The 27966-nt window shown below is 39.7% G+C and overlaps 2 protein-coding genes across 2 annotated transcripts in view; one reads left to right on the plus strand and one right to left on the minus strand.

Annotated features, from left to right (window-relative positions):
- The window catches only part of AVEN (apoptosis and caspase activation inhibitor), a gene marked incomplete in the record, with an annotated part of 191622 nt that overhangs the window by 114401 nt on the left and 49255 nt on the right, over window positions 1-27966 (minus strand).
- The window catches only part of CHRM5 (cholinergic receptor muscarinic 5), an 81906-nt gene continuing 58863 nt past the window's right edge, over window positions 4924-27966 (plus strand). The window contains exon 1 of the mRNA XM_034768995.1: window positions 4924-5588. The gene's annotated coding sequence lies outside the window, so the exon portion shown is untranslated. The remainder of the gene's footprint in view (window positions 5589-27966) is intronic.

Genomic DNA, 27966 nt, shown 5'->3' on the forward strand with positions numbered 1-27966 from the left:
ATTAAACCAAATATAAAAATATTCAAAACTGGATTACTAAAACATCATTATATCACATTTCAATCAATTTATAGTTTAATCCAATAAAAATTCTCCAACTTTCTCTAAAAATGTTTTTAATCCTAACTGCACAAATCCCCACTTGACATCTCATTGGGTAAACTCTCAGCAAATATTTGTAGCATCAAAGGTCAGAATCCTTCAAATAACAAAGCCATAATGAAAGTTAAATAATTTTTAAAACATTTTCCCAAATTAGTAAAATTTTAACCAGGTATATACTTGTAAAAATCACAAACTATTTTGCCTCAGTTCTCAAAGGATTTGAAATGAAAGCTCCTTGTATTTTTAAACTGGACTGCCATATGCAAAGCCTGAGAAGAAACTCAAGAGGGTGACAGTCCTCAGGATTTTGATGAAGTGAGAGATTCTCTCTTGGCACACCAATACTTTTTCTCTGCAAACAATAGCTTCCTTCCACCTAAAAATAATTATACATCTGCTTCTATTCAGAGGCTATTGGCTATTCTAATCCATGTTTCTCGGAGAACAGGGAAGACCCATTTTATGGGGTGCTTTCTTATTCTATTATATGGGAGAATGATGTTTCCACTTTCACTGAGAGTAAGGGCTTGTCTACACTACCGCTTAAGTCGATGTAACTTACGTCACTAAGGTATGTGTAAAAGCCACCCTTTGAACGACATAAATCACATCGACTTATACCGGTGTCACAGCTTCTGCCTCATATTCAGGTGGAGTAATTATGCTGACGGGAGAGTGCTTCGCCAGACACACTACAGCAGCACAGCTGCACCAATGCAGATGCACCGATGTAGTGCAGTAGTATAGACTAGCCATATGTAGATTTTTCCTTTCAAATTTTCATTAGGAAGTCCTCTAAGAATAAAGTGTTCCTACTCTTTAATCCCACACAAAACAATTAAACTAAAATGATCTAATGTTAATCTAATATCTGGTTGATTACAAAGCTTTTAATCTTTGAAGACTTCCTTCATTTTTAAGACATTTATTGATTTTTCTTATAGACAAACAATATAATGTACAGAATTCTAAACCGTTCACTGAAAATTTTACAGCAGGATTCAATTTAGATAAACACATATTCCATTCACAGCGCAGAAGTATTTCAATTGCAAGAGTGAATAATTAATTACTGTATAGCAGCAACAAAACCAGAAACTACAAAAGGAAGGGCTAGAGAATTGAATGAGAGAAATAATTTTGTTCACACTAGCAGATACTACTCTTGGAAGTCAAAGGAACTGAAACAATTACAACATTTGCTGCAGAAAAACAGGGAGTTCTTTAGAGATTTAAATTGTGGTGGATGTATCCCTTCCCCCCAAAAAAATTCACCACTGAAGTATTAAGCTGCACCAAACATGAAATCAGACAGAACTGCAGAAACAGAATGACAACATTTAGTCACAGGTTAAGAGTGGGATTTATTTATTTGTTTGTTTGTTTTTAGTTGGATGAGGAAGTGAGTATAGGTTTAAGGATTTGGGAAAGGAAAAAAAAAAGAAAGAAGGGATAGGCCTACAGAGCACATCTAAATGTTTTTTTTCTTCTTTGAGATTCTCACCCTTCCTGTTGACATTAACTAATGTTCACCCAACCTCTTATAGCTCTAATTATCAGGAACATTTAATCTTAAAATTGTTTTACTGACAAGTTACTCCTGGAAAATCTGTTTCCAGAGCATTAAACAAGTGGCCCTCACACACAAGCTAGTCATGGCCTCCAGCAACACATGGGAGGGAGTAATGACTGGATTTTTAAACTGAACAGGACCAAAGATGAGAGGCCTTATGCACACATTATTTACCATCAATAGCTATGAATTTTATATAAGGGTGATTTCAACTTCAGTGCTTCCCTACTTCTCATGCAAAATTTATTTTAAAGTTTGTCATCCCCTTAACATGAATAACTGTATTTCTCATACATTGTTTAATTTTCATGTAGACAGCCTCAAGATATTATTACCCGAGGAGAGTCTAGACCCCAATATACCCAATGAACATTCCCTGTCACTTTGGTCTATGACGGTTTTAGGTAGGGTAGAACATGAGGAGAAAACATTATGTGGGTTTTAATAAGTTTTTCTTTTTTTCTTTAAGGATGCCAATGCTAAACACTCAGCGGATGGCCAACAGCAAAGGACCAGATTAATGGTTTAAGTGTAATAACAGCTACATGGAGATTGGCATCCCCTACCATTACAGAGCACCTCACCAGGTTTTCCATCTGCTCAAAGTTGGCATGACAGCCAGGTTTGTCCAAGAATTAATCACCCACTGTATACTGGATGGTTCATAGTGAGATGACAGGCATTCAGTCACTACAGTTATTACGGTGATTTCAGACAAAATTTGTGCTTAAGAGTTTGAACTTTCTTGCCTCCATGAATTGCTTCCTTAGACTCCTATGGCACTTTGTGCATAGTGGTAGTTTTACCTTCACCCTACCATTGTGCAACAGTTTCATGTTAACCACCAGTTCTGAGATAGCTGCATTTCACTGATGCAGTACATATATAGTCTATCGATATAGACGGTTTAGATCTTTAAAGACAAAAAGTGCCATTGTGAGTGTACACACACACACATATAAAATAATCACAGGACAGTCACTAGCATGCTTTCTTTGTCCTTTGCAAAATTACCCAGCCATACATGTAAAATATGGAGGCATATTTATTTCTACACACAAACGGATAGCCTCTCATTAGGTTCCAATATTTTGCAGGAATTTGATCTTCTAAAAGTTTCCTAACCAATTTAGAGCCTCTTCATTTCAGAGTAGGATATAAACTCCAGGTAAACATTCAGTGCTTCCAGATAGGATGATAAAGGAACTATGAAATAGGCAGTCTCCATATTACTCCTGAAAACCTGCCCGGATGTCAAATTCCAGCACTGGATTTTACATCACATATGCACTGTACCATGGGCAGCTCAGACTCCTTCCTTTACAGGGCAACAGAATTGACTGTTTGGATTTGCAACTACAGCTATCATTCACTGGGCTGGAATTGGAGAGCAGCTACGTAGCATAACTCTGGGCTTAGGGCCCATGGTGTTCCAGAGCCATTTGGAAATATGTACGAGTAGGGTCCTACCAAATTCATGGTGCATTTTGGTCAATTTCACAGTCAGAGGATTTTAAAGATCATAAATTTCATGATTTCAGATATTTAAATCTGAAATTTCACAGTGTTGTAACTGTAGAGGTCGTGACCCAAAAGGGGATAGTGCCAGGGATCGCAAGGTTTTTGTAGCTCGGAAGGCAGCGCCACCGCCAGCAGCAGCACAGAAGTAAGGATGGCATACTATGGTATTGCTACCCTTACTTCTGTGCTGCTGCCTTCAGAGCTGGGCCCTCGACCAACAGCCACCACTCTCTGACCACTGAAGGCAGTGCAGAAGTAAGGGTGGCAATAACATGACCCCCCTACAATAACCTTGCAACCCCTCTTTGAGTCGGGACCCCCAGTTTGAGAGACACTGGTTTCTCTGTGAAATCTATATTGTATAGGGTAAAAGTACACACAAGACCACATTTCATGGTCCATGACATGTTTATCATTGACGTGAACTTCATAGGGCCTTATATATGGGACATAGGGTTTGTACTAACTGCATTCATCATTAACTGACTGGATGAACCAAGGGACCCAGCCAGATGCTCTCATGCATTTGTTAAGCTAATAATGAAGATGAGCTTGCTCGTACAACTGAAGTAGGATTGGAGCAAGTTCTGAAAGTTGTTCCCCATATATATGATGGACTGCCAATACACACAAGCTTATTTTTGCAGTCTCTCTTCCCCACTCCTCTTCCCTTCAAGCTTTAAATTAAGATTTTCCCCACAATACACGTACAGGTTTTCTATTAGCATTAACGGAAATACGTGGGTGCAAGGAATGAAGATTTTACCCTGTAATCTTTAAGGACAGATTTTTGATGGGAGGGTTTATGCTATGTTAAATATATTTTTAAAAATACATTATTTAATTTGTATGAAGAGGCATATTAATCTTAAGAGAGCAATTATTCAACTGACATTAAAAGGAGAACAATTTGCTTGAAATTAACACCTAATTAAAAAAAGGATTTGTGAGTCAGAAAACCATTGTCTCAACCAACAAAAATGGGTAACAAGTCTGAAACAGTATCTTTTTCACATGCAAGTGACTTCTTCAGTAATGAATGAAAAAAAAATTAAGAGAAGAAAAACAATGTTTTAAAATTATTTGTTCAATGGAGAAAACACAGAGCAAGTGTGTAGGCTGAACCTGCACAACAAAGTTGTAAATGAAACAAACTGCAAGATTATAGCCAGATCCACAAATATTAAGCAGACTACAACAAAACCAGAATGTTCAATAATATCTCTTTTTGGATTATTAATCTTTGATTCCAGCTAGCAATAAAGAGGCCTTAATCTGAAGACCTTTTACCCCCACATTAGGGTGACCAGATGTCCCGATTTTATAGGACAGTCCTGATATTTGGAGCTTTGTCTTACATAGACGCCTATTACCCCCCACACCCTTCCCGATTTTTCACACTTGCTGTCTGGTCACTCTACCCCACATACGTCACTTACTGTGTCAAAACAACCACAGTCCATTCTACCTGATCACACCCAAAAGCAGCAGTCTTTTCCTGGATTCATTTCTTGATGACAAGCTGTTCAAACAGAGAGCACCTATCAAACCTAATATTATAATCTGCTGCTTTTTTTCTTCTAGTATACACTGCTGTCCATCAGAAGAAATAATTAATAGGTTTATTATGTATGAAAGCGTCATCCTGTCAGTTCAGTGCCAGGTTTGCATAGCTCATATCAGCTACTCATTGATGCCATGCATGCTCACTGTCCCGAGATGTGACAAAACACTACACCCTTCGGGATTTTTTTTCTCCTGTTCAAAAACAGCGTTTCACATCTGTGTCTGACAGAAGCATTAGAAGCAGAGAGGAGCAGACCCTTCATCATCCCTTACAAATATGAGGCTGAAGCATGGGTGAAAAGTTAAGGCAAAACCTGAGGTCCACTGATCATGTATTATTGTTTTTCAAAGCAACATACAATGTGGAAGCTACTGAATTTATAGGAAAACAAGAACTTTTCACTGTTGGAATCATCTACAGAAAACAGATGGGATTTACTGGATGCTAAAGCTTTTAATCAATTTTTAATAAGTACTGAACACTTGAGTTATCTGGGGTATGTTCATCTGCCTCTATTGTTTGAAGAGATATGAAGTTCAGAGCTCCCTTTCTGGAAACTTGAAAGAACAGAATAACCTAAAATGCTGCATATAGAATCCAATCAAGTATTCAGGATGTCTGAGAATAAATTAGAAACAACCACTACCACAAAACAAAGCAGCAGCAACGAATAAAGATGCTGTGGAAAAAGAAATCACAAGACACGGGAGAAGAATGCACTTAAATAGAAAAGCTTCCTACCTGGTGGGTGTCTTTCCATATATTCAGACAGAGCACAGACAAATGAGCTTCAATCAATGAGATTCAATCAAATATCTCCAGGTAAGTTTTTATTTCATATACTACTTTATACCTTTGCTCACAATAATATTACCATGATTTTACAGACAATAAATCAGTGATTTTCAGTTAAGTATAACCTTTAGACTGATAAGTTCAAACCTTCTCAGGTAAATATTTTGTCCTGTTAAATTTCCTGCACTGTACAAATACCTGATCTCTTTTGCATAATTATTTTTTCCAAATAATCTTATTAATGTCCTTCTCTGGGTTTGTCCTGGAATTGTTAACTAAGATTTAAATCCTTCACATTGCTTTTTATTTAATAGTTAGGAAAATATATGCAAAGAACACATTCATAAGCCATGCTTCTGTTACTATTTTCAAAACAGATTTTCTGTACTTCATTATCTAAGTCAATCCACTAAAGCAAAGAGCATTTTACACAATGGCGGTATCAAATTTTAAAAGATATATTTTATTACATAGGAAAATAAATCCCCATTTACAAAAATAGGATCTCAACTAAATCTGGTAGTGTCAATTCCAGCCTTTTATAAAAGGCAAACTATAGTACAATGAGGTAATAGCACAGTGTTAATATAGCAAAAAGGTATAATGTATATATTTGCAATACAATGGTTGAACACAAGGGGCTGAACAGAGCTACAAAAAAAGAACATCTTGTACCTAAATTGCTTTAACTCAGATCACAGCTGTACAAGCCAAAGGGTGTGGGTAGCCAGAGCACGCAGTCGAAATTGTCATTGGTCCGACATAAAAATATCCTGTGAATCACTTCACAATGAGATTCTATTATCTGACAGGGTTTAAAAAATAAAATATACCCAAGATCTACTAGTCCAAAACACTGAGCTTACTAGCCATGCTGCCACACGCACAAAGTCACACCCCCGGAAATTAAAAAAAATAAAACAGTTGTGCACTGTTTTACATAGTTATTTTTCTATTTACTATTTCTTTTAAAAAGTACCTTACTACAGATCTCTTATTGTTATTCTACCCTCTGTTCCTCACTGGTTTCAACATACTTTTCTTTCCTAGAAGAGAGAATGTCTCTTTTCTTGCTTTACTTTTAATATATGTTTCTTCCATTCCTTCTCTCCCCATTTGTATTTCTCTCTTCCTTTCCTCCACGGCCCCCTCAGTATGTTGGCTCTCCTTTCTTCTTCCTGCTCTCTTCTTTCCTTACTTCTTTTCTATCTTATTCAAATAATTTCCCCCCTTTTCTCACCTCTTCCTCACCTATCAAACATAAAACAACCATCCATCCACCCAATCACAGAAACTTCCACTCACATACATAAAAGGACTTCGAAATTCTACCAAACACCTAATCGCCAGAAGACTAAACCTACTAGCCAAAGACTGATACAATGAAGAGCCAAAAATATGTGGGTTCCCACTATCCAGAGGCAACTGTCAAGTGAGAAGCCAACCCCGTTGGAATTCCTACCAGGGAGCTGAGCCTGAAGCCTGCTTGGGGGATTCATCTTTCATGTCACCCTCTAGCTAGCAGGTGTCTTATAAATTTGAAGCTCCTCCCACTCTGTCTATTTGTTCTTTTACCTCCGACACCCCAGAGTCTCCTAGCTGCTTACAGCAGGTGGAGATTTTTATTACTCTATCCCTCTTCTAGTGTCCTGGCTGCTGAGGCAGGTATGGAGGGGTTCAACAGAAGCATACTGCTACTGTACTCCTCCCTCAGCCTTCTTGCTGCTGCTGGGGATATTGGCACTACTTTACCCCTCTCCCAATTTCTGCCCTCTTCCCTAATGAATAGCTCCAGATGCTACCTCTGCTGCTTGGAAAAGCTTTAAGCAATAGAAGAAGTGAAATTGACCTAATTGCTGGTTTTCATAGCACATATTCAGAATCCTGAGGCAGCAGTAACACTGACAAAGACTGCTGCAGCTTGGTAAAACTCTGAGCAACAGCAGATGCAATGCAGCTATTTGTCCACAGATTCTGGAAGACAGTGATGTATTGTTTACATTTGATTTACATTTGGAAGGTTATCTTTACAGTCACAAGGGCTAGAAACATTTTGTATTTTAGATGTTATTGTCCTTGTTGTTTTAAATGAAAGCTCTGATTCTGCAGAAGCTGATAGTTCCCGCCCTGGAAAGTTTACTACTAAACATGGGCAAGTGGGCATGTAATTATTTTTAAGCCCTGCATATATTACCCATGTTTAAAAAGAAAAAAAAAATGGTATCTGAGCAACCAAGCCCTCCTTGTAGGAAAAGAAGCCTACTTCTGAAAACACTTTAAAATAGTCAATTTTAGATTTCTATGTAGCTTGCAAAATTCTATGCAAAAATTCCCCCTTTAGAGACCTTTGAATGCAGTCTTACATATCTAAGCTTCTCATGTTCTTTGACTTAGAAAATATGGAAAGAGTAAAAGCAGACTATAAAGCCAGCTGTAATGTACCTGTATAAACCTATTTAAATAACAAACAGACATTTCAGAAATTATTTATCCACACAACCTAAAATAATTTTTATTTTAAATCACTAAACAGCAGTAATTTTTCATTTCATTGGATTATTCCTCTTTAAAATGTTAATTATGATACTGAATTGCTGAAGCCTTTCTCTCATCTCCAGAGACACCAGAAATAAACTTGCATGTCATTCAACTAATGCATTTGAATTCTTAATGATCCACTATCAAGTTCCAGTATAAAAAGAGTAAGGCTATGAGAAGCAAACACAACTTTCTCTTGAAAAAAATACTGTAATTTGTTTCGGAGTTACTATGGAAGAGTATCTAAACTGAAAGCAATGTGTTAACAATATAATAATACTTTGCACTTCTAGAATGCCCTTTATCCAATAATCACAACACACTTTACAAACCAGTAGATCTCAAAATTTCCTTTGTGTAGTAGTAAAGTATTATATCCATTTTAGACTGAGAGCAGCTAAGTGGCTGGCCCAAGCTCACTTAGTAAGCCAGTGGCAGAGGCAGGAACAGAACCCAGAAGCATTGCCATCCAATCCTGTGTTCTAATTACTAGCCACAAATGTGCATTTAACCTTGAACTATACAGTCCAATATAGAGAGATTTTCCATAACATATTATCCATTTCCCCCGGCCGCTTTAATACATTTATTTCTGTAGAAAGAGTTATTGTAATGAGGTAACTAGTGCTCAGGCACTATGATAACAATTTGCGCTCTAGATGTAAATTGGCAGAAAAAGCACTAATAGAGTTGGTTGAAATCTGTAAAAAGGTTTTTTGTTTTTTTTCCCCCAAAAATGTGCACATTTTTTGTAGGGAATCATGCAAAACCTGAGGGGAAAAAACCCTTGCATATAAACTTGCAAGACGTGAGAAGAGACAGGGTCATCTTCCTAGAGACCTTATGGCACAGATGAATGAACAAAACATGGAAGCCTAAAATCCCGAATTCTATTCTCACCTCTGCTACTTCTTTTATTGACTGAAACTGCACTTACATTATTTTTACCAGGCCTCACACCCATTACTATAAGGTAGGGAAATATTTTGCCAATCTAACAGAGAGCCTCAGTTTCCCTATGAGAGGGTCAAACAGGAAATCACAGGCATAATAAGGATTAGAACCCCAGTTATTAAGAAGGTCACAATGACACCCTGAAAATCACTTAATCTCTCTTTCAATTTCCCCATACGCAAAACCTATCCACATACTTAGGGCCCTACCAAATTGACGGTGCATTTTCATCAATTTCACGGTCATAGGATTTTAAAAATCATAAATTTCATGATTTCAGATATTTAAATCTGAAATGTTATGGTGGTATAACTGTTGGGCTTGTGACCCAAAAGGGGGTAGTGGCAGGGGTCACAAGGTTTTTGTAGGGGGGTCATGGTATTGACACATTTACTTCTGCACTGCTGCTGGCGGTGACCCTACCTTCAGAGCTGGGTGGCCAGAGAGCAGCAGCTGCTAGCCAGGAGCCCAGCTCGGAAGGCAGCACAACTGGCAGCAGCAGCACAGAAGTAAGGATGGCATGGTATGGTATTGCTATCCTTACTTCTGTGCTGCTGCCTTCCGAGCTGGGCCCTTGGCCAGCAGCCACCACTCTCCAACCAGTGAAGGCAGTGCAGAAGTAAGGGTGGCAATAACACGACCCCCCTACAATAACCTTGCAACCCCCCTGCAACCTCTTTTTGAGTTGGGACCCCCAGTTTAAGAAATGCTGGTTTCCCCTGTGAAATATGTATAATATAAGGTAAAAGTACACACAAAACCAGATTTCACAGTGGAGACCAGATTTCACGGTCTGCGACGCATTTTTCTCAGCTGTGAATTTGATAGGGTGCTACACATACGTCTCAGTGTACTCTTAAAACATTTTTATTTCCCTTTTGCCTCTGGAAAATATCATTACCACCATTTTACAAAGTCACAAATGTTAAATCATTGCTCTAGGACACATTGCAGTCTAATTGACGGTGCATTTTCATCAATTTCATGGTCATAGGACTTTAAAAATCATAAATTTCATGATTTCAGATATTTAAATCTGAAATGTTATGGTGGTATAATTGTTGGGCTTGTGACCCAAAAGGGGGTAGTGGCAGGGGTCACAAGGTTTTTGTAGTGGATTAGGCATGAACTAGAAATCAGAAAACCTGGGTTATAATCTTGATTTCAAAATTGTCACTTTGAGCAAGGCACTTACCCACTCTGAGCCTCAAATTCCCAGTGTGTCAAATATGGAACAACAATACTTGCCTATTTCACAGGGAGGTCATTAGGCATAATTATTCTCCTTCCACAAGAGTTTTACATCAATATAACGCTAACTGGAACAGAAAGTCAGGAGGATCTTTCCATTCCAACAGTAACTCTGAATGACGTTCAACAGCAGTTACTAAAGTTAGACATTTTTAAATCAGCCGGTCCAGATGAAATAACTTGCACCCAAGATGTTTAAAAGAACTGGCTCAGGAGCAATCCACACCCTTAATGTTTATTTTCAATAAATCTTGGAACACTGGGGAACTTCCAGAGGACTGGAAGGAGCTAGTGTTGTTTCAGTATTTAAAAGGGGTAAATGAGATGACCCAGTTAGTTACGGGTCTTCCAGCCTGACATCAATCGCAGGCAAAAGAGTGGAATGGCTAACATGAAACTCAATTAATAAAGAATTAAATGAAGGTAATATAATGAATGCCCTTCAACATGGGTTTATGGAAAATAGATTTTGTCAAACTAACTTGATTTTTTTTCCATAAGATTATAAATTTGGTTGATAAAGGTAATAGAGCAGGTCATAAACAGACTTCTGTAAGACATCTGACGTGGTACCACATAACATTTTGATTAAAAAACTAGAATGATTACAAAATCAGCACAGCACATATTAAATGGATTAAAACCTGGATAATGGATAGATCTCAAAATATAATTGTAACTGGAGAATCATCATTGTGTTTCTAGAGGAGTCCCACAGGGATCCATTCGTAACTCTATGCGATATAATAGTTTTATCAATGACCTGCAAGAAAAGATAAGATCGTTACTGATCAAGTTTGCATATGTATAAACAAGTGAATATTGATTAGAAGTAGGGAGGTTATTTTACCTCTCTTTTGGGCATTAGTATGACCACTACTGGAGTAGTGAATCCAGTTCTGATGTCCACAATTCAAGAAGGATGTTAAAAAACTGGAGGGGGTTTAGAGAAGAGGACTGAAGGGTTGGAAATCATGCTTTATAGTGAAAAACTCAAGGAGCTCAATCTATTTCGATTATGATAGAGAAGGTTAAGATGTGACTTGATTTCAGTGTATAAAACACTTACAGGGAACAGAAATTTGATAATAGAGGGCTCTTCAATCTAGCAGAAAAAGATATGACAATATCCAATGACTGGGAGTTTAAGCTAGACACATTTAGACTAGAAATAAGGCCTAGTCTTCACTTACCGGCTGGTCCGGAGGCACGCCATCGATGTTCTGGGATCGATCCCGGAAGTGCTCACAATCGACCCCGGTACTCCAGCTCGCTGAGAGGAGTACGCGGCGTCGACGGGGGGAGACTTCCGGCCGCGTCTGGACCGCGGTAAGTCCGGAGTAAGGTACTTCGAATTCAGCTACGTTATTAACGTAGCTGAATTTGCGTACCTTAGTCCGAAGTCCGGACTAAGTGTAGACCAGCCCTAAGATACAGATTTGTAACAGTGAGAGTAATTAACCATTAGAACAACTTGCTATGGCTTGTGGTAGATGTTTTTCTAAAAGATATGCTCTAGTTCAAACAGGAATTAATTCAGGGAAGTCCCATGCCCTGTGTTGTCAGGAAGTCAAACTAGGTAGTCACAATGGTTCCCTTTGTCTTTATAATCTATGGACCATTTTAATTTTATTGACTTCATTACAGTTATTCTTGATGTATACCATGTAACTGAGAGGAGAATCTGGCCAACTGTTTGTAGAATACTATAATATGTCCAAAGTATTATTAAAACCTGTAAGGATTTGAGATAGGAATAGAAGCTAGGCTGTTCTGGGCTCTCAAGCTTGTGACACTGATACCTGCTCAAATTTGCCCTACTCCTCCTGATGGAAATACTATACCTTTTTTTTTTTTCTTCACAAAATTGACACTATTTCACAGAAGTTTTGCCAATTTACAGTGCAGCCATTGCATCCAAAAAAACTGTTTGCAGATCTAACAAACACCATAAATGAATTTAATTTTTTTTTAATCTCTTGCAAGAGTACAACAAGGCTTATGGATTTAGTCATGCCACATTATCAGGGATTAAAATTAAAAATGGTAAGACTCTAGGGGGAAAATCAGTTTCTAAAAAGCCTATACTCAATCTACTTAGTAAGGGGTTCAACAACTGCTTTACCCAAGGTCATGTAAATTATATAAATCATCCTTACTGTCATTCTGTGGACATCACCTTTTCCTGACTGACAGTGTGGAAGTATACTACCATTGCCACCAAAATATATCTTGTCTGTGTCAAATTCACCCTGTTTAACCTATTATGATTTTCTTTCATAATTAAATGAACCCGTTTCACCATAAAAACAACATTTTCAACAGTAACTGTTCAATGCCACAGTAATGCAGTTTCCAAAAAACAGGTTACAGCAGCTTTCTATCATATATTATAGTTTGTTCAACCAGTTGCATTTGTGGTAGAGCAAATACTAATCTCATTAGTTATTGCTGGATGCATTAATTTTCAATTTAGAATTATAATCTTGGAAATTGACAGGAGCGTGGAATTAACAGGCTTCGGAAAACAGAATTTGGAATGATTTTAAGTATTTAGAAACAAATTATTTTCTGAAGCCTCCTTCACCATATTGAGGCATTCAACAATTATGAGGTGAAAGTCATTGTGCGTCTACACGGCTGTTAGTCACTGGCTATTTTTAGACTAAAAATGCCCCTCATGGATATTTGTATATTTTTAGTTTATGATAAATTATGGAACATAAATTCTCATGTTTCCCATTACTGAACAAGTTTGTCAACATTGCTAGGAGATTTATAGCTCTTATACACCCCTGTATACAGTTTTTACAATCATTGCAGCAGAAGGAAGAAGTAGTACATTAAAATACTTCCAAGTAGAAAGGTTTGGGAAAAGGCAATCCCAACATTTGTTAAGGAACTCTCGATTATTAACAACATGAACAACAAAAAAGAAAACTATCAAAAATAAAATTAACAAATACACCTCTACCCCGATATAACGCGACCCGATATAACAAGAATTTGGATATAACGCGGTAAAGCAGTGCTCCAGGGGGGCGGGGCTGTGCACTCCAGCGGATCAAAGCAAGTTTGATATAATGCGGTTTCACTTACAACGCAGTAAGATTTTTTGGCTCCTGAGGACAGCGTTATATCGGGGTACAGGTGTACAAGCAAGTTATTGAATACTGCACACACTATACACAAACAGGCACACTTTCTTACAAAGAGAGATAACAAAATCCAATCAAGCCCTTTTGATATTGTTAAATACTTTGCCTTTAGTCAAGTTTTATTCTAATGCTTTCAGGTTATATTTTCACAAGCTAATTTAGCTATCTCGTATTTGTGGATAATCTTCCTCTAAGTGACTAGCTTGTTCTTCCCCTCCAACGGTAGATTTTTGCTACTTCTCTTTCTCTCCCTTGCCTTCTTGTTCACATTCTCTCATACATATACAAATTCAGCAAAAGTAGGGATGGTGTGTATGGGATGGAGAAAATAGGAGGTGGGAAAGCAAAATGGAGTGAAGGAGAGAAGGTGAAAATTAATGTGGGACTATGGACTGAATGATAAGAGAAAGCAGACAGTGTGAATGAAGGGATAGAGGGAGTTTAGGGTGTTAACAGAAGAGAGGAAAGGAATAGAAGCCGGAGAGGGTGCATTCATAAATCTTGTTTACAATAGGAAAATTTGTTGTTGCTAATACCTATTGTCAGCAACCAGTTCTGCCTCAAGTAGTTTAGCTGAAAATAGAGATTAAGACAAATAGTGTTCAGCACCATTTCAGAAAAAGGTTTTACCAACATTTCTGAAATAGTGCTGAACATGTTTTTTCCCAGTGTGTACAGGAAGTCAAACTATTCAACAATGATTTCTGACACCCGCAGTGAGCAACGGGTCATTTTCCTAGCATAAAAAAAAAGCTATAGCTATTAAACTGGGCTTTGACAGTCATTAGTTCCATACATAGGGGCTAAGACAAAAGAGAACACTGATCAGAGTACCATTGTGAGAGATACTGTACAAGCACACAGAAAATATGGTCCCTGCCCAAGAAGCTTACAAACTATCTTGAACAGCTAAAGAATAGTCCAGTAGTGAGATAAGTTTGTTTCTTACTGGATTTCACTTGTTGACCCTGTCTCAACAGTACTAGCCATTTCTACTATAGTTAATATGCTTAAAAAAAATCAGCATAAAAATTATTTTTAACTTGATATATTCCACACAAACACTGCTTTGATATAATACCATGATTGTGACTTACACTCATAAACATCAGGAAATTTGATTTTAAGCTTAAGGGCTTCCTTTAACTCTTCTTCTGCATACTTTACAATAAACCCAGAGGTGAAATCCTGGCCCCACTGAAGTTAACAAGAATAGACCTCAGTGGGAACAAAAGATTTCACCAAGGGTGTTTCACTGCATGATCACAAATCGCAAAAAATGCCATATATGTAGGACATATCAGACAAACTGCAGGGTTTTATCATCAAACTTGCTCATTGGATTTTCTCTTCTGGGTGTAACTTTCATTGCACTAGAGAAGTTTACTTTAAATGGCTTACAATTCAGAAATGATTTTACTACTCATCAGAAAGAGAAATACAATATATTATCTGATATTTCTTAGCAATTGATGGAAAATGCTGTGGGGGCCAAAGTTGTCTTAATGCACAGATGCAACACAAGTGACTGCAAAGGTTCATTCTATCAAACATCCTTTGCATTTAACTTGGCGTACTGTTCTTATCAGAAAACAATGCTATTCCAAATCCTGTGACTATATCTGGTCAGGTCTTCTAAATGTTTCATATACAATTAAAACATATGTTAGTAGCTCAAACAACGCTCAGACTCTGCAAACCTCAGTGATATGAATAGTTCCAATGACTTCAATGGGATTACTGATGTAAATAAGCATTACTTGCATAAAAGAGGGTTGTAAGACCATTTTTATTATGTATTTTATAATATGCCTTTGGGCACTGATCATCTAAAACTACAATCTGATTTGCTGACACTAACTTGTGGAGAATGAAAACCAAAACAACATAATCAGACATATATAATTGAAATTCTTACTTTTTACATCCTTCAATGCCTTTGCATGCCTGCTTTATTTAGATCTATTTTTAACATTTAAGGAAAATCAAAGGATCCTTGTTACTTTACTATGCTGTTTACTTTTAATAAGATGTGTAAGTTTGATAAAAGTGCATGGCAAGGGCAGCAAAATATCTATAAAGAATGAATGTATTGTATGTTACTAAAAAATGTAGTATCACTGAAGAGTTCTTAAAGCCTTATTTTCAAAAGGAAAGGATCAAGATAGTTCATAATCCAAACCAGAAGTGTTATGCAAATGTAAATTCATTATTTTCAAAAACAGTAACTCAAAAACATCTGCTACTTCTGCATATTAAAGACTTCCAGAGAAAGAGAAAAACAAACATCTAGTAAAAAATGTTCACTGAACTGAACAAAGAATCAAAGACATGCAAGGGTGTGAAATCACACAGTCAAATCTGTGAGGTTATTTTAAAGAAATAGAGCCATTGTGGATAGTTCTCTGAAAACATCCACTCAATGTGCAGCGGCAGTCAAAAAAGTTAACAGAATGTTGGGAATCATTAAGAAAGGGATAGATAATAAGAAAGAAAATATCATGTTGCCTCTATATAAATCCAGGGTATGCCCCCATCTTGAATATTACCTGCCATTGTGGTCGCCCCATCTCAAAAAAGATATATTGAAATTGGAAAAGGTTCAGAAAAGGGCAACAAAAATTATTAGGAGTATGGAACAGCTTCCATATGAAGAGAGATTAATAAAACTGGGACTTTTCAGCTTGGGAAAGAGATGACAAATGGGGGATATGATAGAGGTCTATAAAATCATGACTGGTGTCGAGAAAGTAAATAAGGAAGTGTTATTTATTTCTTCTCAAAACACAAGATCGAGGGGTCACTGAATGAAATTAATAGGCAGCAAGTATAAAACAAACAAAAGGAATTATTTCTTCACACAGTGCACAGTCAATCTGTGGAACTCTTTGCCAGAGGATGTTGTGAAGGCCAACATAACAGGGTTCAAAAAAGAACTACGTACATTCATGGGGGATAGGTCCATTGATGCCTATCCTGGCTAATAGTCAGGGATGGTGTCACTAGCTTCTGTTTGCCAGAAGCCGGGAATGGGTAACAGGGATGGATCACTTGATGATTACCTGTTTTGTTAATTCCCTCTGAAGTACTTGGCACTGGTCACTGTAAGAAGACAGGATATTGGGCTAGCTGGACCTTTGGTCTGAACCGGTATGGCCATTCTTATGTTCTTAAAGCCTTGTACAAAAGAAAAAAGTCCTAAAGCAAACCACCATCACTTTCACCAGAATAATAATTAGTGGAGACTGACTCGATGATAATGGGATAAAGAGCTTCTCACCTCTAGATTAGTGCTTCAAATCAAGTCCAGCTCAGAAATGACTACAGTCATCATCTGGTACAGTCTGATTGTCTTGGTCCAGTTCACAGGGCTAAGTGTCCACACCTTAAAGCCAGGAAAAACTGCACTACATGACACCTTTTTGCAGACTAGAGACAGAGGACTTTATTGGCATGGAAACTGAACTGTTCTCTCCCCTCTCCCACATCAAGTTTGTTCCTCTAAGAAAGGACTGACGAACATTCTGTTCCTATTTTTATACCATACCCATCACAATGGTACCTGAATACCTTCCAAACACAGATTAAACAAAATGACTAGCATCTTGCACATGTGGTTCTTCTCCAACTTCTGACCCAAGGGGACTACTGTGTGCATGGAGCATTTGGGGACGGGAGGAATTTTCTCCCAAAAAAGATGTGCTACGTGCTACTATACCAGAAGACCAGTTCAGAGAAGCATGCTTAGCATTTGAATGGGAAAGCAATGAAGTTTGAGGTATTTCTCAGAGTAAATTCCCATGAAAGTCAGTTTCACAGCCTTGAGCCAACTCCCAAAAAGATTCTGTCTCTTGCACAGATGAAATTTACCGTTTAGCAGATTGTCTCACAAGAAAACTAGAATCATTGATAGGGGTTGAGGACCCAGAGGCTCTCTTTTAGTTATCCTGAACCCAGATCACATAGGAACTTGAAAATAAGGACCTACTCAAAATTTAAACACAATATTCTCTGGGAAGACAATGCAGGGAATGTGCTTGTGCTAACCCATGCTTCTGCGCAAGCAAGTGGCTGCATTCTTTACCTGCTGTAGTTTTCTCAGCACTACATTATTATATTCATCTCAGGGACGACATTATTGGTTTCACAATCCACATTATCTGCACTGAATTCAAGTCCATGCAGAGTGCATTGCTATAGACCAGACGTGAAGGCACACATTAGTGAGGCCACGCCATAATCTTCAAGGATGGGACAGAGAGCCCCAGCCACTTGGAAAGGGTAAATGCATTGCTCATATATACTGCTATGCGAGAAATCCAAAAGAACTCTACACTTCAGATTAACTTGTGAAGTTGTGGATAGCAGTCTTTGATCAAAGAAGGTGCAATATGGTTGCAAGCTCTTAGAGCTCTTTACCTCTGACTACCAAGCATAACTTCCATCTTGCTAAGATTGAGCTTCAGTCATTATCTACCTTCAATCTGTGATAATTTCAGCCAGCAACTGGTTTAGTTCAGTGTCAGTGGTGTTATTCAATATTGTGGAGGTCAGATACATATGTAGCATCTGCATATTGCTGACATTTGAATCCATCAAATCTCCCTGTATCTTCTAGTGGATGCATATAAATGTGGCCACGACCGACAGGGGTGGGGGAAGGAAAGGGACAGAGTCTAATAGAACTCCATGAGAGAGGAGTGTGGTGGCAGAACTGCTGTTTCCCATCACCACCTCTCTTGGGGACCCATCCTAGAAAGAGTCCATCCATTTCAATACACTTCCTTGAACCTTTGCCACTTTTCTCAGGTGGGAAATCAGGAACTTGTGAGACTATGTCTGGAAGGCTTCACACAATGCCTATTCTAAACCTTTCCTTAAGATAAACTAAGGACTTCTGTTTTCAGAACTCAGTCTGGCACATTTCCCTAGCATTAAATTTACTAATAAAAATCAAATCAATTTCTCTTCTATTACCGCTGGGCTATTAGCTTCCAATAATACTTAGCTTTTTGGCAGCTCAATTTTACCAGCATTTCCTCAGTGGAAAGCTAACCACGTGTCTCAGGTCCAAATGTCCTTACTATTGGTACCATCAATAATGACCTCTGGTTTCACAACATAAAAATCTCAGTTGTTACAATGATGTCTTTATGTCAAACAACTCCATCTTGAATTGGATTTCTTCTCCCTTAACTGCCTACACTTTATAACTGTTTTACCTTAGGGTAACCCTAACACAAATCTGCAGCACAGTTAAATACAAATACAAGAATTCAGCAATAAAAGACAGCATGTCATGGTCAGTTTTCAACCAAGGCCTTCAAAAGAAGCGGTGGGAGGTGGAGGACAACATGATTGTTTTCACAATCCACATTAGCAGCAGTGAATTCAGAAACATCACACTTTCATGTGCCGAGATGTGAGTGTACACTGCCAAAGCAAGGTCATCTGATTCACATGCCAGTCAAGGATGAAAATGAGTCAGAGTCAAACAAATCATATTTCCTTCCCACTTCTTTTTGTTATCGAACAAGCACTTCTATACAGAATCTCTTACTTTTAAAAAGTTTCTTTAGTCCAGTGTTGCCAACTCTCACAATTTAATTGCAAGTAATGCAATTGTGTCCTGTATTGAGGCCTTATTGAATTTTCGGGAGGCAGGCGGGCCCATCTACTTGCGCCCATTTGCATCTAAAAGCTCCTCCCTCAGCCTTGCGGGAGAAACCACTGGACCCGGGACCCAACTGAATTCGGGGAACAACTAAGGAATGACAGGGATAGGAGTGGAGGTCACAGGTTCAGAACTAGGGATCCAGAGGAGGAAACCAAGCAGAGAACACCGGACAGTGCCCACTGCTCCCCAAAGCTGTCTAGAGAGCCAGGAGACGCTGCCCAGAGGAACTCTGCCCGGATGCGTGAGATCAGGGAGGAACGGAAATAGGCCCATAGTCACAGAGCATCCCCTTGTCCAGCATCCTCCTCCTGGTATTTTAGATGGCCATTTTGGCCAGGGCCCGGAGGAGGTTGACAAGGAGATCTCACGACTTCGTGGGGCCACGGACAGGGTGTGCAAATATACGTAAGTGTGGGGAAAAGTACAGCCAGAACCTCAACAGGAGATTCTGGAGGAGCCGGAATAGGGGCTGCAACCTGGTGCATTCCAGATAGACGTGCACCAGGTTCTTCCTCATGCCGCTAAAGGGGCAGGTGTAGGGGATGGGGGTGAACCACTACAGGTACATGCCCATGCTCACAGCTCCGTGAAGGACCTGCCAACTGATATCCCCGGTGACCCATGGGACCAGGGTGGAATAGAGGCTGGCCCACCAGGGTTCCTCACCCTCTACAGGTAATAGGTAGTCCCGCCACTTGGTATCGCGAAGAGACATGTGGGTGAGGAAGTGAAACATGTGGAGCACGAGCATATGAAGTTGTTCCCTTGGTGTGGTTTGTAAGCGAAACAGCTGCAGGGCGTGCAGCCAGCTCGGGTTATGGAGGGGAGGGAGTCCGGGGGGAGGGGGAGGTTTGCGGGACAAGGGCATTTGGGAAAAAGCTATTTATTTACAGTTTTACTCCTTTATATGCATGGAAGAAGTCAGGTTCAACCAACCCCCCCACTACTGATACTCGGCCTCCATTCATAAACACGCCTCTACCTCGATATAACACTACCCGAAACATGAATTCGGATATAACGCGGTAAAGCAGTGCTCCGGGGGGCAGGGCTGCGCACTCCAGTGGCTCAAAGCAAGTTCAATATAACACGGTTTCACCTATAACGCGGTAAGATTTTTTGGCTCCCAAGGACAGCGTTATATCGAGGTAGAGGTATATTAGGAGTAGAATGGTGAGGTGTAGGTTGTTTTTTACTGGGGCCTGTAAGGGTATATCTACACTGCAATTAAAAACCTGCAGGCGGCCCATGCCAGCTGACTCAGGCTAAGGGGATGTTTATGTGAGGTGTAGACATTCGGGCTCAGGCTGAAGCCTGGGCGCTTGGACCCTGCATGGTGGAAGTATCCCAGGGCTCGGGCTGCTACCTGAGCCCAAACGTCTACACTGCACTTAAACAGCCCCTTAGCCCAAGCCCAAGTCAGCTGAAATGGATCAGCTGCAGGTGCCTAATTGCAGTGTAGACATACCGTTAAAGATGGGACCACAGTGGGCTCAGCTTCTAACCTGACGAAAAAAATCAATGTGATAGAGGAAAAGCATGTATTATAAGATAGACATTACAAAGAAAAACATTAAAAACAGAGAGCCAAAACCAGAGATAACGTGTATTTATGTTATTACAGATAAAGTATCCTAATTGCATCAGCACATTAGCCATGTAAAAGACAAGGTCCCTGCCCTGAAAAGCTTGCATTCCAATTCAGATAATTACAAAAAAGATGAAAGTGGAAAAATGGCTCCGTATCAGAAGGCTAACTAAACAGAAGCAGTGGGTTTTAAGGAGAGATTTGAAAGAGAGGAAAATCAATTGAAACACAGAGGCTGTGTGATCCAAGGTCAACATGAAAAAATATGAAGTTCAGAATATAAAAGAGAAAGAAGGGGGAATTTAAGGACAGGAGCGAAGAAGAAAATAAGGAGGAAATGGGAATATAGGAGAAAATGACACCGAAGATGTAGGTGGGACAGACATTTGAAGAGATTTGAAAATGAATACTAGAATTTTGAACCTGTTTCAGAAAAAGGATAAAAGACAAGCTGACAGACGAAACAGAGTCAGAGCAACAGAAGATGAAGATGGGTGGGGTGGGGTAAACAGTCAGAGGCAGAAAGGACAGGAGGAGCAGGCAACACTAGTCAAGATGTGAGATGACCAAGGCATGGACCACATTTTTAGTATCTGAGAAAAGGATTGATTTTTGAGATATTATAAAAGGAAGAAGAGACAGAACTTAATGAGAGAAGGGGAGAACAAAGTAGTCAAAGGTTGTATCAGTTTCAAGTCAGGGTGAATGAAGAAACTGGAGATGTCAAGAGTAAAAAGGGACTGAGGAGGAGAGATTTTGGGAGGAAAGATAAATAGCTCTACTTTTAATATCTTTGGATTGTGATTCCACACTAGTTTACACCAATGTAATTCTGCTGAATTCAGTGGAGTTACTCCCGATTTACCTCAGCGTGAGATCAGAATCAGGCCCACTGAGACCCTGGAACAATGGCACAACATTAAATGAAAAAACATATTGGTGACAGGGCAATACTGTCCTTTTGCTAAAAATCTCTTTTTCATATATCCGAGTGCTCTGTGAGATTCTCTTTGGCTTGGTCCACACTGGGGCAGGGATCGATCTAGGAAACACAACTTCAGCTACGAGAATAACGTAGCTGAAGTCGACATTTCCTAGATCGAACTAAGTTTACTTACTGCGGGTCCATGCGGCGCAGGCAAGATCTCCCGTCGACAGCGCTTCCTCCTCTCGGCAAGCAGGAGTTCCGCAGTCGACAGGGGAGCACTTCTGGGATCGATCTCTACCCGCCGAATCAGGCGGGTAGTGTGGACCTAGCCTTTGTTGCAATGTCTTATAGCTAACGCAGTCTGCTTTACTGACATGGAACAATTTAAGTTTTCTTGTGACTCATCTTAAAAGATATGTTGTCCAAGCATATTAAATGTATCACTAAAAGGAAGTCAAAGCAAATAGCCTTTTTCTGATGGCACCTGTGCACTTGCCTAAGCCTTATTTCTCAAGCAAGTTACCAGAAAATTAATAAAATAAATAAATAAATGGAGATATCCCATCTCCTAGAACTGGAAGGGACCTTGAAAGGTCATTGAGTCCAGCCCCCTGCCTTCACTAGCAGGACCAAGTACTGATTTTGCCCCACATTCCTAAGTGGCCCCCTCAAGGATTGAACTCACAACCCTGGGTTTAGCAGGCCAATGCTCAAACCACTGAGCTATCCCTCTCTTGTTAACCAAGACTTGCTTGTCTAATTTGTGTAAGAAATCATAATTCTCCAGTTTAATTCTTCCGTTGCTCTAGGACTTCTCTGATCCATAGGAAGAGCTGCATGAGTAAAAACTAAAGCAGAAAATTAGAAAATGGGAAAATCTTGCACGAAAATAGCAAATCATATTGATTCTTCAGAGCATAAATAATTTTTAAGAGCAGGCATATAAAAAAATAAATATCTGTGACACTTAGTATACAGTACATTGCCAATAACCCAAGCCAACAATGAACAAGGCAGCACTGCAGAAATAATGTGTACATAAGGATGAACAGGTTTTGAATTACACTCCAGAGCAGGGGTCGGCAACCTACGGCACGCAAGCTGATTTTGAATGGCACGCTGCTGCCTGCCGCGGTCCCGGCCCCCAGCCCCCCCTGCGGGGACAGGAGGCAGAAGCTTGGTCCTGTGGCAGCCAAGTTTCCCCCTCTCCTGCTTCTTCCCCCAGCGTGGTGCTTTCCTGACCCTCCTCCTCTCCTTCCCTGCGCCAATCAGCTGATGGCCCTTGCAAGGGGGAGGGGAAGGAGTGGCAGCGTGCTTGCTGCTCCATAGAGGAGGCAGAGAAGAGGTAGGGACAGGGCCTTGGGGAAGGGGGTGGAACAGGACATATCCCTTCCAGCCCCCTGCCGTGAGCCGCTCAGGGCAGGGGGCTGGGAGCACCCCCACGAGCCAAGCACCCCAGCCCTCTGCCCTGACCCCTGAACCCCCCACACACACCCAGCCTTCTGCCCTGCACCCCCACACACCCAGCCTTCTGCCCTACATCCCCACACCCCCATCCCTCCACCCTGCCCCCTGAACCTCCCCACACACCCCCAGCCCTCTGCCCTACACACCCCCAGCCCTCTGCCCTGACCCCTGAACCCACATCCCCAGGTCTGGGGTCCTGGATGCCGGCCCTTTGCCAGCCGGCGTCCCGGCCGCAGGCCCGGCTCAGCCCACTGCCGGCCTAGGTGAACAGAACCCCAGGCTGGCAGCGGGCTGAGGCTGGTGGCGTAAGATCAGAATTTTAATTTAATTTTAAATGAAGCTTCTTAAACAAGGTTTTCAAAATGTTTACTTTATATACAACAATAGTTTAGTTATATAATATAGACTTACAGAGAGAGACCTTATAAAAAACGTTAAAATGTATTACCGGCACACGAAACCTTAAATTAAAGTGAATAAATGAAGTCTTGGCACACCACTTCTGAAAGGTTGCCTACCCCTGCTCCAGAGCAACAGGAGAACACAGGCTCTTTCTTTACCATTTCTATTCTTTTTTGCTTGAGCAAAAATTTTTATGAAAAATATAAAGAAAATCAATTCTCTGTTCATGTTATAAGTTTTCCTATCAGGGTGGCCAACTTTCTAATTTGTGAAAACCAGACAATGAGCAAAGGAACCTTCCTCCGCCCCCTACTGCACCTCTTCCCCTGAGGCCCCGGAAGAGTCAGTCGCGCTCCGGAGGTAGGGGGGTGACTGGAGCAGGACGGGGAACAGAGAGCTGCGCCCGGAGCAGGACGGCGGAGTCACCGGTATCTCTCTCTGCTGGAGCCATTCCTGAGTGGTCCTCTAGGCTCCAGCAGCAGCTGCTGCTCTTCCTGCCCCCTGGTGGCAGAGGCAGGTTACTGTGGATGACCAAACACTGTCCAGTAGAAAACCGGACGCCTGGCAACACTCATTTCCTACATCTCTCTTATCATATCCACAGGATAGAAAAGTGATGTGATCTTATTTTAAAATCAAGGTCTGTTTTTTTCCCTTCAGTCCTCCAGAGGTACAAAACAGCTCTTGTATCAGAGGGATATCCGTGTTAGTCTGAATCTGTAAAAAGCAACAGAGGGTCCTGTGGCACCTTTAAGACAAACAGAAGTATTGGGAGCATAAGCTTTCGTGGGTAAGAACCTCACTTCTTCAGAGGTAAGCACAGGACCCTCTGTTGCTTACAACAGCTCTTGGCGTTTAGTAATTTTGTATACCACTAATTCTCATCTTGAGAGCAGAAATACATGTTAAATAACAGAAATTTAAGGATAAAACTACAACTTGATGGCCAAGATTGTACAGAGAGAGACCCAAAAGCAGATGGTGAGAAGGCAGCCAACAGTAATTTTAGACACTAGAAATGAGAGCATCATAATCCTATGGTGGTTCACACATCCACCATTAAATGATAAAACCAAACAATTTCTCTGTTCTACCTAGGCTCTTAGACAACATGGTATCTGAATATCATCTATCTATGGAAATAATGTTTGCTACTAAATACCGTGTAAAGTATTCTAGCAAAAAAAATATTTATGATCTAACCTGACAGTTTCTTATTCTTAAAGTTCTTCTGGCTGGATTATGCACAGCCAACTCTCTTGCCCTGCCTTTAAGAAAATTCACCAGAAGCTGCCAGCCACCCCTAAAAAATGTGAAGTTAAAAAACAGAACAAAACACACAAACACTGCATTGTCACAATTCTATTTTCTATCTCAGCACCTACCATCCAGCAGTGGAGACATAATCTTACTGAAGCATGGCAAATAGGTGGAGCATTTTTTAGTTGTTGTGGTGGTAGTAGCTATTGTCTTGAAAGAAAAGGGCTCAGATCCCAAGAGACAAATAGTAACATTTTAATTGGCTCAGTAATAAGCAACTTGATCACTTATCTCTAGCCAAAACATTTATTCACCATCAAGAACCTAATGAAGGATCAAAATCTATATTTGCTCACTTAAAATAGATTAATAAAAGAATGAAAGCAGTTACTGAAAACATGGCAAGATTCTTCTAGCAAAATAAGATTATTCTATCATTTCCACTTCTTTTGTTCCTTCTGCCTGAACAGAGTTTTTACTAGATTGGTTCAAGACATATTCCCTGAAGGCTCCACAATGGATTTGTAGTTTATTTCAGCTAGGAGCCAGTACTAGGTAGAAAAAACTGTTGTCTTACTATTTTAAAGTTAGTTTTAAATAACCTGTAGAAAATAAAAATAGCTAAATGGAATCTTACATGGTAATCAGAAAATGCTAAAAAGGAAAAAAATCTGAATGTTTTACAACTCTGATTATTGATCCAGAGATGAAGAAAAGAAAAAAAAAAATCGATGAACTGATGTACTGCCTTGACTTTAGAAATGTAGGCTCATTTAGTCCTAGCAATGCCAATATTATTAAATAGCTCCAAGGATTCCTAGAAACTGCTAACAGAAGAGTGATACAAGAATTACATCAATATATGTTGACACGTGCTGTCCAAAGGAATAAACAATGTTACTTATTTTACAATAAGTAACAAGATCCTTCTAGCCTTAACGGCATTAAAAAGTTCTGCTTCTCATCTCCCCAGCCCCTTCCAGTTCTGCTATAACGTTTTATGGCATTTTGAATTGAATCCATTATGCTATATTGGAATGCTGAACAGCAATATTTTAATGAGATAAGCCAATTCAAAATGATCAACAATAGGAATGAAGATCAGTCTTTTCCATAGACTACTAAAATAACATCACCTTATTTTGAGTCTTCAGGTATTAAAAGCATTCACACAATAAATCATTAAAGAGAATGTGCACAGGAACACAACACACAAAATGTAACAAACAAGGAACACTCAAATTATCAGTGAAAGTGAATGTACAGCTTGACTATATTAGAAGGCTTTTATATGCTGTAATGCCAACTTGCCTTACAGCGATATAGTTTTATTCTCAGTTTGGATTTAATTAGCACAAGACAAGAGATTGTTGGAGACTAAAAGGATATTAGCAGCAACACCATAGAAACTAAAACCATTTCTAACTATCCAAGGAATATATTACAAAAGTACTGCTTTGACTCAAGGCTGGAAGACTATTAAAAAATTTAAATCCAAGAGCTCCCCTTCACCTGTATGAAAAAACATGCTTTTCAGGGCAGCCCAATAATAATTAAATTAATACAGTATATTTTATAAAGATATAAATGTCTTTCTTAATATACATACTGTCCATCACAGAGAATTTAAATAGCGTACCTTATAAAAATCATTTCATTGAGTTCTAAACAAATAAATAAGAGAAAGGCTCCTGTTTCAATTTCCTGAACAGAATTGCAATGTGTCATAAAAAGTAATCATTTAACCAGAGAATTTAATAAACATTAACACCTTTGCAAATCTACAGGGAATGTTCATCATAAATCCTCATTTAATTAACTAATAAATTTTGACATTTAACTTTTTCATTAAGTTATATCAGGTCTAGAATACCAAACTGCTCCAATTTAAGTTCTGACACCATCCTATTTTTGATGACAGCAACAAACTCAGGTTTGAAATATATCTCATCAACAATCTGTTTCACCAATTTGTCAAATTATTCCATGATGTGGGACCAGGTGTTTTGATTTAGCCAGAATGCTCTAATAACCCATCCTCTGATAACAGTCTTATTGGTTTTGTGCTGGGTGGTGGAACGCAGGGAACCCCAAAGCTGGGGTCTAAGCTCCCTGCCCCCCAGAAGGACTTGACAGAGGGGTCCTGGTTGTACCTACAAGCTCTGTTTTAGACTGCGTTCCTATTGTCCAATAAACATTCCGTTTTACTGGCTGGCTGAGAGTCACGGTGAATCCCAGGAAGAAGAGGTGAGCAAAGCCCACAGGTAAGTGGGGAACATGGAGACCGGGGAGATGGGTCGGAAATGAGAGGGAGTGTGGGCTATATTGGCAGAGAGAAAGGAGAGTCAGGACAAAACTGGGAGGAAAGATCAAACCAGTATCTTAGATGCCTATATACAAATGCGAGAAGTATGGGGAATAAGCAGGAAGAACTGGAAGTGCTAATAAATAAATACAACTATGACATTGTTGGCATCACTGAAACTTGGTGGGATAATACACATGATTGGAATGTTGGTGTGGATGGGTACAGCTTGCTCAGGAAGGATAGACAGGGGAAAAAGGGAGGAGGTGTTGCCTTGTATATTAAAAATGTACACGCTTGGACTGAGGTAGAGATGGACATAGGGGACGGAAGTGTTGAGAGTCTCTGGGTTAGGCTTAAAGGGGCAAAAAACAAGGGAGATGTCATGCTAGGAGTCTACTACAGGCCACCTAACCAGGTGGAAGAGGTGGATGAGGCTTTTTTCAAGCAACTAACAAAATCATCCAAAGCCCAAGATTTGGTGGTGATGGGGGACTTCAACTATCCGGATATATGTTGGGAAAATAACACAGCGGGGCACAGACTATCCAACAAATTCTTGGACTGCATTGGAGACAACTTTTTATTTCAGAAGGTTGAAAAAGCTACTAGGGGGGAAGCTGTTCTAGACTTGATTTTAACAAATAGGGAGGAACTCGTTGAGAATGTGAAAGTAGAAGGCAGCCTGGGTGAAAGTGATCATGAAATCATAGAGTTTGCAATTCTAAGGAAGGGTAGAAGGGAGGACAGCAAAATAGAGACAATGGATTTCAGGAAGGCAGATTTTGGGAAGCTCAGAGAGCTGATAGGTAAGGTCCCATGGGAATCAAGACTGAGGGGAAAAACAACTGAGGAGAGTTGGCAGTTTTTCAAAGGG

This window comes from Trachemys scripta, chromosome 4 (assembly GCF_013100865.1).
Source record: "Trachemys scripta elegans isolate TJP31775 chromosome 4, CAS_Tse_1.0, whole genome shotgun sequence".
NCBI lineage: Eukaryota > Metazoa > Chordata > Testudines > Emydidae > Trachemys > Trachemys scripta.